Raw genomic sequence first — 14661 nt, forward strand, 5'->3', positions numbered from 1 at the left:
AGATGATAATTTAAGGTAGGTAACGTTAAACCTCCCATTCTCATCCAGTCAGGTCTCAGACAGAGAATAAAAGTCTCAGGAAAAGCTCTGTCAAGTCTATAGAATTGCATTGTACCTGAGAAAATCAACATATTTATATGCTCTGTATTTTTTCAGATGTTATATTAATATTTAGTTCACTAGCTCTAGTACACTACATAAATTGTATGATTATTTTAGTAGGCTAGCCAGGGGTGTCATGCACAAATTTTAAGGGGGCACAGTGTGCACAGCTCACAAAAATCTGTGCATAATCATACACAAACATTCATAGAAAAAACACCAAAATAGAAGTGTCGACTAACTTTCATATAAAATACTTCATTCATTCAATCAGATTAATAACATATTTGGTTTATTTAAGCTAACTAACTATGCATTACATTCACAAGTCATAAGCATATTACAAAACTTTTCGATGAACGAAAATTAATTGTCAACTTTATAGTTGTCATAATAATCATATAATATTCTTGTAAAAGACATGTTATTATTCACTGTTATATAAAATGCTAATGTGCAAGAAAATATTTTATCTGCTGGTATTTTTCCACACATTTTAACCATACCTTCAAACATGTTAATAATGTTCATGTTAACTGTTAAGTATGATGAAGATAGGTCTATTAAACATTTTTAAATACATGTTTCTTTTTTCCAGTATGTGGAAGTGTAGGTTAAGCAAAGAAAATGTGTATAGCTCATTGGGTCGCACACTTCTTGCACACACACTGTAAAAGTAATAAGTTGAATTTACATAGAAAATGCAAACTGATTGCCTCAAACTTTTGAGTTTATTAAGCTTACTTCAACTTTGTACTTGTGTATTTGCATAGGTAACAAAATAATCTTAAGTACTGATTACTCAGTATTTTAAGTTGAACATATTTTATCACATTTAAGGTAATTGTGTAATAGAGCCTTCCAAAAACTTTAATACTTAAGTTTGTTTAATTCGCAGTACTTTGTGTACTTAATATAATTTTAAGTTCATTACACTTGTATTTTCTAAATTGATGGATTTTGTAGGTTAAAGGGAAATTCCGCCTTGAAATGATCCTAGGGTTAATAACAAACGTGTACCGAGTTCGACCGTTCACTGGAGTTTGTTTTCATGCTAGTCTAACGTGACCAGTGTTATTGCTAAACGCAAATTAGCATGTTATGGTAGCCTTCGGGGCATCAGTGCATTAAAAACGAAATCGCTATGTCTATACTACTAATAATGCTCAAAATAACCCCACACTTACACTGTAGCACAATGAGGGTCTCTATATGTAAACCGAAGCATTGAGAACTTTGCAAGTGTACAGGCAGTTTATTAAAAAGAAACACTTACCGTTCACGTCTGGATCACATATCCATGCGGGCGCCATCTTGGGAAAACTGAACTCTCGCGTGAAAGCACAACACCTGTTCCGGGCAACAACGTTTCACGCGAGAGTTTAGTTTTCCCAAGATGGCGAACCCGCACTCGCACCCATGTGGTGGTAACACAATATTTAACCAAAAGATAAAAAAAAACATTCAAACCACAGCTCAGAATCAATAATAATAAAAAAACATTGGCATTGATTTGTTTTAAAACTTAGGTTTAGTGGTGTATTATTTTACATATCATAATTAAAACCGTCTACTATTTTTCATATAATATTTGATACTTTCAAATGCTAAGATTCAAACCCAACAGCAGTGAATAAAACCGATAGGCTACATGACTTGGTTACTAAATACATAAAATACAATAGCTTGAAAAGAAAAATAGAAAATAGAAAAAAATAGAAAACTTAAACTGTTAAGCGTCGCCATCCCGAATACGGGACACCCAAGTTTGCATTAATATTGTTGATGTAAATTTTAATCTATCAATACAAACTATATATCGTTGGAAAGTCTAAGCCTCCAGAATAGACATTTCAACAGTGTTTTATAAAATAAATTATGTAGGGAGAGTAATTGATTCATTTATGAAAAGAGTGTGCCTCAAAAAATTTATTTTCTGCTAAATGTCACTGTCCCACCAGCAGGACGACTACATTTACTTTAATGTTTGCATATGAATGCTTATCTAATCATGACAAACTGCATATTGTTTGAAAGCTCCAAAAGTGAAGATTTAACTCAATAGTGTGGGGTCACGCTTAAAAGGTTAATGAACCAACATCAAAACAGACATTAAACAAATTAATTGTCAAATGAAAAGTATCAAAAACATCATGTGAACTTACAAAATATGAGATTCTCAAGGTGATTTGGGTAAAACCCAGAGGCAGTACACATATGCATATAAGGAAAAATAATGTTTTATTAAATTAATTTATTGCTCATTTTATTACAGTTTAAAATGTAAGCCTAACCACAAGCCAACCTGCACACTTTTTTATTTCAATTGGATGTTCTTGTGACCCAATGCTTCTAAATGATATTTATTTAAATATTTATTAAACAAATATTATAGTTTTAATAATTTTATAAAATAACGTCCTTTTAGTGCAAAAACAAAAAATCAAAAAAACTGAACAATAACAAACTTTAATCAAGATTAAGGATCAATTCATTAATGAACTGGGATTTTGCATGTGTAACGTGTTGTAGTTTTTCTAAGAAGCATTTAGAAGTCTCTGAAGCATTTTATTAAGTTTAGTCATTTTTAAGACAACAGCGTACAGCAAAGCCTTCCAGGTTCCCATGATTTATGGCACGTCTCTACTGCAATAGTGGAGATGTTTTACCCTATTTAGATTGGATTTTGGTGGAGTAACATAAACAAATCTCTAGTGCCACCATATAAATCTAAAGGGACAACTGCTAGACACAATTTTTGGGTCAAAAGGGGTACCTTAGAAACAGACTGGGAAAAAGAAGACATTTCATTAGTCCACATGAATATCCTTGTGCCCTTCACTATCATCATAATGCTGCTTTTCCTGTCGGAGTTTGCTCCCTGGTGGCAGTTGTAAAGTTTCAGTTTGAATGTAGGCTATACCGTAAATCTGTACCAACATGCAGAGAAGAGCCTTCGTTCTACCCACATATGTCTTTCACCACAGTGAAATAAATAAACAAATAAATGCAAATTAATAAAACAGTAAAAAGCTATAAATATATGACAAAATATGGCAATTATTTTTGAAGAGAACATATGGAGGCAACATTAAAATAATTACATAAATATTAAAGTTATCATTTATATAGCAGTAATCAATCATTTTAAAGGATTTGAGAGTTACTGATCTCGTTTAAAAAAGATTTTCACAGATTTTCACTTTACATAGGCCTTTGTTTTAATATAATATACAGAACCATACAATATATGGAAAATACTACACAATACACAATATCGTGGGTTACATTACATTAACATAAATATAAAGATAATTAAGCTAGCTGAAAGGATTGACACCATTGTAGAGTCTACAAGCAACATAATTTTTTGAGTCCCTCAAGGAAATTAAATATATATCAAAATCTTTCTTAAAGATAAAAAGGAGGAGTTTTCTTTGAGAATTTTCATTTGTGAGTATAACATTTAGAAAGGAGAAGCAGCAGGTTAATTAAAACACGCACCGGCCCGGCGGCGGGCCCTAGGGGGCGTTTACAGAAATTTACAGAAAGATATTTTTAAACAAAATCTGAAAAGTCAATCCAAAATATTTTGCAGTTTATACATTCACAAAATAAATGAAGGAACTTTACATAGGCCTACATTATTTTAAATACATTGAAATACATCACTTCCAGTTGGTGTGTCGCATGCGGTCTAGTCAATCAATCAGCCTCCGCAGGTCGCATTTCTATTTTGCATACGCAATTTCAAAATAATAATAATTATGAAGTTGACTATTATTCTTAGCTAACTGTAAATTGTTGTAATGTGCATATGACTTGCGAATGTAACGCTCAGTTAACTAAAATAAACCAGACTTGATGACGTATGCAGCCTGCATATGGGACTCCGCAGCAACGAAGCATGTCGAAGCTTCGAATCAATTGAACAATTGATTCACAAAATGATTCACTGTTTCGAAGCCTTCGAAACATACACGCTGGCGACACCTGTGGTCAAAATGGGTAAAGGCAAAAAGATAGGCCCAAACATAATTGCATTTTCAAACAATGAATTGCAAATATGTTCACCAACAGTGTAATGATTTCAATATAACGAACAAATCATTAAATGTCATTAAATATTAGTACGATTTTCAGGTGATTACATAGACTTATAAGAAGAAAAAACAAGGCAGATTGTTTGGGAATTTTTGTCACTCATTATATAAAAAATCTTTGCCAATGACTGGCAAAAGGAAATTAATAACTTTGGTTTCGTTTGTGCAGTGGAAAGGCACCTAAAGTGCAGTATATCACCAATAGTTCCTTAAGAGCATGTAATGCAGCTGCCGTGAGTGACTGTAAAATGAAGGACAAAAAGCTAAATCAGTGGTTCTCATTCTGGGGGCGAACCCTGAAATGGCGCCAGGGGGCCCCAGTTTAATGACATTTTATAAATACATTAATTTATCAAAATTCTGTGTAATTAAACATCGGAAAAATAAGGCTACTAATTGCAGAAGTGCAGAGGATAACAGCTCCAGCCTAACAGTCTGAGGCCGGGGGGGAGAGGAGGCAGCCCAGGCAGCGCAGCAGAGAGCAGACACAGAGTGGCCAGAGAAACGGAGGAGCGACTTTATTAAGGCGTTCTTGCAAAACTGCATTAAAAGTGTGGTTGTTGAACCCTCTCACCGGGAAAAGTGTTGGTGTTAAAACACCCACATCCCCCATGGGTGCGACGCCCCTGACCACAACGTTTTTGAAGAATTTATTACTATTTGTTTACCATAGTTTTCCTACAAATCATGAAGTGAGGCAGTGATAAATTTGTGTTATTATGCATTTGCTGCAAATCTCATATTTTAACTATAGGTACTGTAATAAAACCATTGTTCATTTTTTATAGGAGGCACACATTATATTATTGTAAAATAACCCCAGATTATGTTTTTCTGTCATCTGATTGTCATCTGATCTCACTTAATAGATGGAATCCCCTTGAATTTCTCATCTTTCTTACTCAGCCCCCTCCCTTCCATTCTTCTCACAGCTGTCCACACTCACACATGATACGTTTTTGAAGGTTATCCCTTAAGAAAATTAATGGTTTTATCACAAATTACACTAAAAACTGTGGTTACAAATTAACTATGTTTTTTTCTGCAGTAACTATAGTAAATGCTTTTACAAATGGCAATCAATACACCCCCCCAAAAAATTAAACTATGGTGATTTTTTGTAAGGAATATAAAGCTCTGAGCAGAAGCATTCACTCTTCTTTCTGTTTCTTTAAAAAGATTGTGGTTTTCACAGGTTGTGTTGTAACTGCCAGCTCCTCCAGCATAGAGTAAACAAACCATGTCTATAAAGGGACTTATTTTTAAGTCTAGGGGTCTAGGGGTGGGACTTTAATTATTTCTATTTAAACCACTTGACATTGTGCATTACTAGTTACCCTAGGTGAAAAAGTAGTACTTTAATAATATACTTTAAGTACAAAATTAGTAAGTAAAAATAGAACACTTTAGGGCGGTTTCCCGAACAGGGATTAGACAAGTCCTAGACTAAAATAAAAGTAAGAGCTGTCCAAACAGAAAGCAATTTGCACTGACATATCTTAAAATACATCATTGCCCTTTGTTGTGCCTCAAAATGCACATCAGTAATGTTTTTGGTAAGGCATGTTTGTTAAAACTAGTTATATTTTCTAATTAAACTAAGGCCTAGTCCTGGCTTAAGCTAATCCCTGTCTGGGAAACCACCCCTAAATGTACTAAAGATTCTTCTTCAAGCCGGGTACACATCATAAGATAATCGGGCTGAATTTCGATCTTTACGACAATCCTAGGTAAAGTCCTGATCGTCTTCGTAATTGCGCCGATTATCTTAACGGATTTTCATGTGGTGCGCGGTGCATTAATAGCGTCTGAATCTGCTCGGAAGCATGTCGGGGCCTCTCTAATCGCAAATTGTAAATATTCAACATGTTGAATATTTTCGATCAGAAATCCTGTTATGTGGGGGAAGCCCCGAGGACAAACACACACACATGCTGTAGATTGTCATGTAAAACAAAACGATACCCAATCAGAAAGCGAGCAGATGAAAGATAAAACCATAACAACTACATGGCGAAGCATGCACAGTCCAATGTGAACAGTTTAAAAGCAGTCCATTGTATTAATGACATTTCTTTATAACCGTTGTTTTCTATGTTTGTTTACTGTGAAGTCACGTTTGGACATGAGAAACATCGCAAGATCTTCACAAGATTTCCTGTGTTTTCAGTTGAGACTCGCGTTGTTTATGAAGTTAATATGATGATGTGCTATTATGACCACATAGCAGCACTCCACACACTATAGGAACAAAAGTGTTAAATCGTAAAAAAAAATTATATTTGTGGTCTCTCACATTTTGAAAATCTGATCAGATTTAAAAACATATTGGTGTGTTCCCAGCTTTAGTTCTTCCTAAGATGTTCTTACAGTTTTTCTCAATTGCTAAAACGCTATAACCAGGCTTTATAAAATTTTAAAACCATAACGCCATTTTTCAAGAAGCACAATCATTTTGCTGAACTATAAACACTACTCTCTTGCTTTAACACAGCAGTCAGATTTGGTGAACTGTTACTTCAAAACTCTACACAAATCCTTAAATTTCTCTGTGCTTACACCATGTGATCATATGGAATGCACTAGCATTCAATACTGTTCACTCAAGTCAGCACAGCTTAGGCACAATTAGCAAACAATTACCAAGGTGGAAACAATAAGAGTCAAAATTGAACACACATCAATCCGATCTTTCAATAGATAGATAAAAGGGCCTGAACCAGTTCACTGAGCAGATTCACAGAGAAATTAAGGAATATGTCAAGGAGAAGGAGGAGGAGGGAGAGGAAGAGGAGGGTGAGGAGGAGGACTTGAGAGGAAGAGGAGGAGGCAGAAGAGGAGGGAAAGAAGGAGGACGTGGTGAAGGAGGAGGAAGATGACTTGGTGAAGGAGGAGGGAGAGGAGGAGACAGAAGAGGAGGGAAAGGAGAAAGACTTGGTGAAAGAGGACATGGTGAAGGAGGAGGAAGAGGAGGACGTGGTGAAAGAGGAGGAGGGAGACGTAGGGCAAGGTGACAAGCAGTCTCAGATGAAATTCGAGCCACTCTAGCTGACCATGTCCTTATGTCCATGGTATGACTATGAGGGAGGCTGAGCAACGAGTAAAGCCTAATTTGAGTCACTTCACTGTTGCCTTCATCTGCAGAGCCTTCAGGGAGGGAAACAGATAGATGTACTTACAGTAAGACTGCTCTGTACAGTAACTTTAGTGTACACTGTTGGACTATGCTACTGGAATAAAGAAATGCTTAAAATTGCCTTGCATTCAGATCGACATATCAGTAGATGAATGCCAGGGGTGGATCATGCAAGAGGATTTAATCCTCACTGTTTGGCTAGGACCAATATAGCTGTGATGTGGATGAGATTCTCTGGCCTGACCCAGAACAAAGACTGGATGTTGAGGAGGAATAATAATTAAAAAAAATGTGTTTAAGCATACTATATCTGCCTGATGGATGAGTCAAGAATACTTTCTTGGCAGGGTCAACGAAACTTCCTTGATTTGTTTACCATAGTTTTCCTACAAATCATGAAGTGAGGCAGTGGTAAATTTGTGTTACTACACTCTAAAAATGGTTTTGTTAAAAACAACCCAATTGGCAACCCAGCGCTGGGTAAATATTGGACAGAACACATGCTTGGTAAAAGATGTACCAAGGAATTGAAGAGCAGAGGATTCATCCATTTGGAAAATGACAGACTACAGGAATTCCCATGTAGAAGCACATTGCCTGGGGTATTTATTTTGAAGCATGTAAAATGCCTTTAAACCATAAACTGTCACCTATTGGTTTGTGAAGAACATTTTTTAAGCTTAAAGTAGGCGGTGCGTGCCGTCGCCATCTTGGCGCATTGGCTCCATCAGAGATACCAGAAAGTTGCCCCGCGCTTAAAACATACATCAACAGCTGCAAGTAGTGTGGTTTGTTCCAGAGCGTGCCATTAATAATTACAAAAGATTGAGAGATCTGCTGCATGTTTCCCATGTCCAGGACGAAAGGAAACGGTTTCGAGGATTCTGTCCAGAGAAGAAATTTCACCACATTTGTTGCAATCTACAAAAGAGGAAAAAACTTTGATTGGTCTGAACTGAATGATCTAATTTAAGCATTCAGAAAACCATGTGGGCCAAGTGAATTATACATTTTATAAAAATTATAAGGGTTTCTTTTCCATCCCTGGTCGCATTACCACATGTGAGATTGTTTTTCCAAAAATGCAATGTTATACTTACTGGCTGAAGTTGTATGAAGGCCTTGCTAGCCTCATCAATGGATTGACGTAAAACCTTTCAACCAACTCTGCACACTCTAGAAAAAAAAGAATGGGAAAACAACATCACATCTTTGATGGGTTGGTCAATATAATTCACAGGAGACAACCCAAAAATATTATAAAAAGAATATAAAAAAGTAACTAAATACGTATATAAATTCATATACATGTTTGTTAACTTGTTAGTTGATAGTCACTTACACGCAGCCTCGGTGTTGGTGACAAATACGTTTATGTTTTCAATTTCATGTCCAAACACTTAAAGGAACAGTATGTAGGATTGTGGCTAAAACTGGTATTGCAATAACAAAACTTGTGGCTAAAACTGGTACTGCAATCACCCAACTGGTGGCCAATACACAACATGACAACATAAACATCAGTTGAGGGCTGCAACTCCACTTTTTAAATGACTATATCCTGGCCGGACCACTGTTGTCAGTGATATAAGTTTTTGAAATGAAAATGATTTCTTAATGTCTAGTGACATATCAGGGCCATTTTATGATTAATTGATATAAATTTCGTACATACTGTTCCTTTAAATTATTGTTTCATTTTAAAAGATAGGACCAAGCAATATACATATAAGACAAAGGTTCTTGGAAACACTGTTTTGTACTCATTTATCTACGAGTTAGAATTGAATAAGACTGTTTGTCCCTGCCGCTCACTGAGGGAGTAGACGCCGGCTCCACGATCCTCCGGGAAAGTTAACTTGTGCTTGCGGTCTGTCTTTCCATATCGGATAACAAGATTCACTCATTTGTCACTAAATTTAATTTAATAGTGTCGCTATAGACCTTTTGCGAGTCAACGTCACAGTTACGTCATGCGCGCAATGTGGTGGCAGAAAAACAGTGGAAATGAATAAGACACGAGTGAAACGAACATTTGTTGAGTGTCAGAATAGGAATGACAAAATAGATTACCTTCATTTTTATAGTATACCGTCATCGAAAACACCATATGATAAACGTACGTGTTTATGGTTGCAATAAGCCCTCAACCGGACAGACTGGAGTGATGAAATCATCTGAAAATCTTTTAATAATTTGAATAGAAAATAATTAGAGAAGATATCCGGTGTTCTGTTGAAGTCTGTTCCCTCTAGGTGTCTCATAGCGTTTTTATCACGTTACATTTATAATTTATTTAGAAAGATTAAAGATTTGAATGAGTTCATAATATCAATAATATTACCATTTATTAAAGTTTTCATATTTTTTCGTTTTCTATTACTTCTTTTTACCTTCTATCTTAGCCTATGTCTTCTTCCTGTTTGTTCTAAATTATGGTGTTTACTAATAAATATATAAACATAGCACACACACACAATGTAAAGTGTTAATAATATAAAAACAGGCCTATACAAATTAATTTGTATATAAACATAATAGTTTTAGAACAAACAAGTAGGCTAAAGGAAGAAATTGAAAACAGGAAATGATGAAATATTTAATAAATGATATTATTAGAAATTGTCATGGGTTAACGTAATCAACCGTGTGATGGGGATTTTGTAACATCAAACATTTTTACTAATATGACATATTACACACACTGTAAAAAATCCAACTTTAAAATGTTCATTCAACAAAGAACATTAAGTAACTTGAACAAAGATTTCTTTGTTGAAGGGCGTCAATTGATTATTTTGTGTTCACTGAATGAAAAGAGCATAATCATTCAGCTAACAAATATTATTTTGTTGACTGGACTTAGATGTATAAGTTTTTGTCCAATTCGTTCACCCAACTTGCCAAACTGAGTAATCTGAACAAGCAATTTAAAAAAAAAACAATGGTGGGAATGGTTCCCAGCATGCATTGCGACATGTTCACTTCTTTGGTTAATATTTACTAAAAAAGATGACTGTTTTAATGTTTGCTGGATTTAATTATGTTGTTATGTTGTTAATGTTAGTTATATGTTGTATTTAGAGTCATTTTTAAAGAATTATGTTTGTTCATTGTTACCATGATTGAGAAGTGTGTGTTCAGTGTAGAGGGCAGCACAATGAGTTAGCACGCATCATTGTTGCCTCACAGCAAAAAGGTCTCTGGTTTAAGTCAGACAAAGACTTTGTTTATGAGACGTTTCTGTTTACACTCCCACAGTCCAAAATATGTAGATTAGTTAAATTTGGATATACTAAATTACTCTTTAACCAACTTAGTCACTAGTTGAGTAAACATAGAAATTTGCTTATTACCTAATCAGTTTAAGTTGGTTCAACTTTTTGGTGTAAGTTGATATTACTCAGTAAATTGAGTTAGGTGAACTACATCATCCAAGAGTTGAGTAAACTCAAAAAAGCTGGGCAGCAAGTTGCCTTGAAAATTTAAGTTAAGTCAACTTTTTATTTTTTACAGTGCATCTTAGAACGATTATTTGAGTCAATTTGTGTAAATGGCGATCTGAGGTAACAGTCGTCATTTTCTCTAAATTACACCCATCATCTTAGTCTGTATAACACATTGCTGTCTCGCAAAATGTTATAATCTTGTTTATAGTCCAATGAAATGTTAACCAAAACATATAAACTTACCTTGAAACAACTGCTTCCAGTGGCGCTTTTCTTTTCACTATGAACGTTGCTGAGCACATTCGAACATGGGGCGCGAAGCACGTGAGCCTCTTCAAACAGCGCTAATAACCCAGCAGGTTTAACTCAACAACTAGAAAACTGAAACTACCCAAAAAAGTGTTTAAAATGTGAAAAAAATAACCCAGCAAAACAACCCAACAGACTCAACCCAGCATTTTGGGTTAAAAAATAACCCAGACATTTTTAGAGTGTATGCATTTACTGCAAATCTCATAATTTAACTATGGTTACTGTAATAAAGCTATTGTTAATTTTCTATACATTATATTAAATAAAATAACCCCAGATTATGTTTTCCTGTCATCTGATCTCGAAACCCCCTTGAATGTTTCTTGCACAGCCCCCTCCCTTCCATTCTTCTCACAGCTGTCCACACTCACACATGATACGTTTTTGAAGGGTATCCCTTTAGAAAATTAATAATGGTTTTATTGCAAACTAAAAACTGTGGTTACAAATTAACCATGTTTTTTTTTCTACAGTAACCATAGTAAATGCTTTTACAAATTGCAATCAATAACCCCCCCCAAAATAAAATAAAAATAAAACTATGGTTATATTTTATAAGGAATATGAAGCTCTGAGCAGAAGCATTCACTCTTCTTTCTGTTTCTTTAAAAAGCTTGTGGTTTTCACAGGTTGTGTGGTAACTGGCAGCTCCTCCAGCATAGAGGAAACAAACCATGTCTATAAAGGGACTTTTTTATTTAAGTCTAGGGGTCTAGGGGTAGGACTTTAATTATTTCTATTTAAACCACTTGACATTGTGACTTGACATTACCCTAGGTGAAAAAGTAATACTTTAATAATGTACTTTAAGTACAAAATTAGTATGTGAAAATAGAACACTTTCTGAACTAAAGATTATTCTTCAAGCCGGGTACACATCATAAGATAATCGGTCTGAATTTCGATCTTTACGACAATCCTAGGCTGATTGTCTTCCTAATTACATGGATTTTCATGTGGTGCGCGGTGCATTAATAGCGTCTGAATCCGGTTATGTGGAGGGAAGCCCCAAGCACAAACGCACACACACGCTGTTTTTTGTCATGTAAAAGCGAAACGATACCCGAAACGATATCAGAAAGTGAGCAGATAAAAGATAAAACCATAACAACTACATGGCGCAGTATGCACATTCCAAAGTGAACAGTATAAAAGTAGTCCATTGTATTAATGACATTTCTTTATGTCTGTTGTTTTCTATGTTTGTTTGCTGTGAAGTCACGTTTGAGTCTCACGCTCTGATGATGCATGATGTGCTGTTATGACCACATAGCGACACTACAGGAACAAAAGTGTTAAATTGTCGATTTTTTTCATGTTTGTGGTCTCTCACATCATACGATTTCTGCCTAAAAACATTTGAAGTGCTCCCATAACCACATACAGTGGAATAAATGCAATTTCTGTATATAATTTTAAAGAAAAACCCTTTGAAGTTACATAAAAAGCTGCTGTTTGTGACAAATATTGTTATTTATGTTGTTTTTCATATGATAAAACACCAAATTTTCTTTTTTATGTTATAAACACTGTCTTTGATAGTGTATAACTCTGGTTCTGGGTGCTCTAGCAGACTGCAGACAGTTCTGGTTATTAGCAGCAGCAGACAGTAAACACCCAAAAAATGAATGATCTCTTTAGCATGTCGCCTTCAAAAGGGTGCGAAAATACATTTTTCATATAAATATTAATTTTTTGTTTTGCACATATAATAAATAGCAAGGGATTATTCAAGAAAATGCTGTGAATGGACTCATTTTTTAGAGTAGGACCTAAGATAAAAGATGGTGCATTTGTGGCTATCTGTGCTATCTGAGGCAGCTCACGCTCAAGTTTCACATAAATTTACAAAAGACCATTTTTACCTTATTATTCATTCAACGATTGTTGGATATGTGTTGATAATAGAACAAAAATAACACTGTGGCCTTATTCCTGAGAATGAGAGCTTTCAGTTGATATAACACTTGCCCATGTTTGTCATATTTGAAAAATATGAAATATGTGAATATTAAATGATATCAAAAAATATGGGGGGGTGATAGTGTAAATTAAGTGAAAATAACTTTCTTACAGTAAAAGATATGTCAAAGTGATGCATATCTGCAGAAAGTAGAGACTATAAGCTTTCAAACAGTATCTCATATGTGTTACTGGGGTCCATGACGGACCATTAAAGATTAAAAGAATATTTTATATTGAGTCAAAATACAAAATTTTGGACCCGGGACAGGGTCCTCAGGGTTTAAGAGGTTAAGTATACTTGTTCATGCTACTTTGAGACACCGTGAATATGAACTGAAATGCACTTTTAATATCTGGTTAACAAAGCCTGATGGATGATTCTTATTACCAGCGACTACGGCACTCCAATTTACATGGGTAGGAGATCCCACAAAGGGTTATTCAAGTAAATTATTACACCTAGGCCAATCTTGCTATAAATAAATATTTTTTTTTTAAATGATTTTTCTTTCTTGATTTAATCTCACTTGGGACTTAGTCAAGCATACATCCAAAATAAAGTTATTACTAGCTGGGGGTTACGTACACTCACATCACAATACACTTCAAAAAAATTCCAAACCAAAGTGCAAAATAAAAACCCACACAATACACACCACACTTGTACATTCGCCTGTACTTCGAATTTATGGACGACGCCGGACTTTTGTGCTGCGTATGGATGTTAGGCCTGTTAGCACTATGCATTATAGGTAGAAAATGTGGATTTTCAAAATATCAAAACTTGATTTTTTTCTGGACTAAATACATGTCTGACTGTTGGAACGAACCCCCCCCCCCCAGAAAATCACATTCATGATGTTACACCACTGCCTACAATGTTGCTGATGCAGGGCTCCCCTGTTTCAAGATGGCGACTTTATTTGACGCATTCGTTCCAATGAACTGCCGTAGCCAAGGCGATAGTCATCCCAGTTCCCTGACCTGAACCATAGAAAATGACTGAAAAGCAGAGAGCAGCAACATATGAAGGGTATGGAGAAATTCTGTATGAAAGAATAATCTAAGATCACCTGCCATGTATTCTTTAACCTCATCAGACATTATAAAAGAAGACTTTGAGCTGGTATCCTTGCAAATAGGTAGTAAAGAGGATTAAAAAAGGGGTGCCCATATTTATGCCCACACTCTAAAAATGGTTGGGTTAAAAACCACCCAATTGGCAACCCAGCGCTGGGTAAATATTGGACAGAACACATGCTGGGTTAAAGTAACCCAGCACGTTGGGTAACACATTTTAACCCAGCAGGTTGGGTTGTTGAGAAAACCCAACATGTAGTCATTTTAACCATTTATGGGATTAATATTCTGGGTTTTGGGTTATTCTTGCTGGGTTATTTTTATCATGTGCTTCATTGTAAATCAAGACCATTGTTAACAGCAAATAAATGTTTATTTGACTGCAAAATAACTACAAACTCTTACATTTTTACAGTTGTAAGTTGCAAAATCATTTAAAGGACTGCCCAAGTATAAATATATTTATAAAATATAATAAATTATGCACATTGAAGTAACAATGTAACAGGTTGAA

Source organism: Misgurnus anguillicaudatus, chromosome 24 (genome assembly GCF_027580225.2).
Source record: "Misgurnus anguillicaudatus chromosome 24, ASM2758022v2, whole genome shotgun sequence".
Lineage (NCBI taxonomy): Eukaryota > Metazoa > Chordata > Actinopteri > Cypriniformes > Cobitidae > Misgurnus > Misgurnus anguillicaudatus.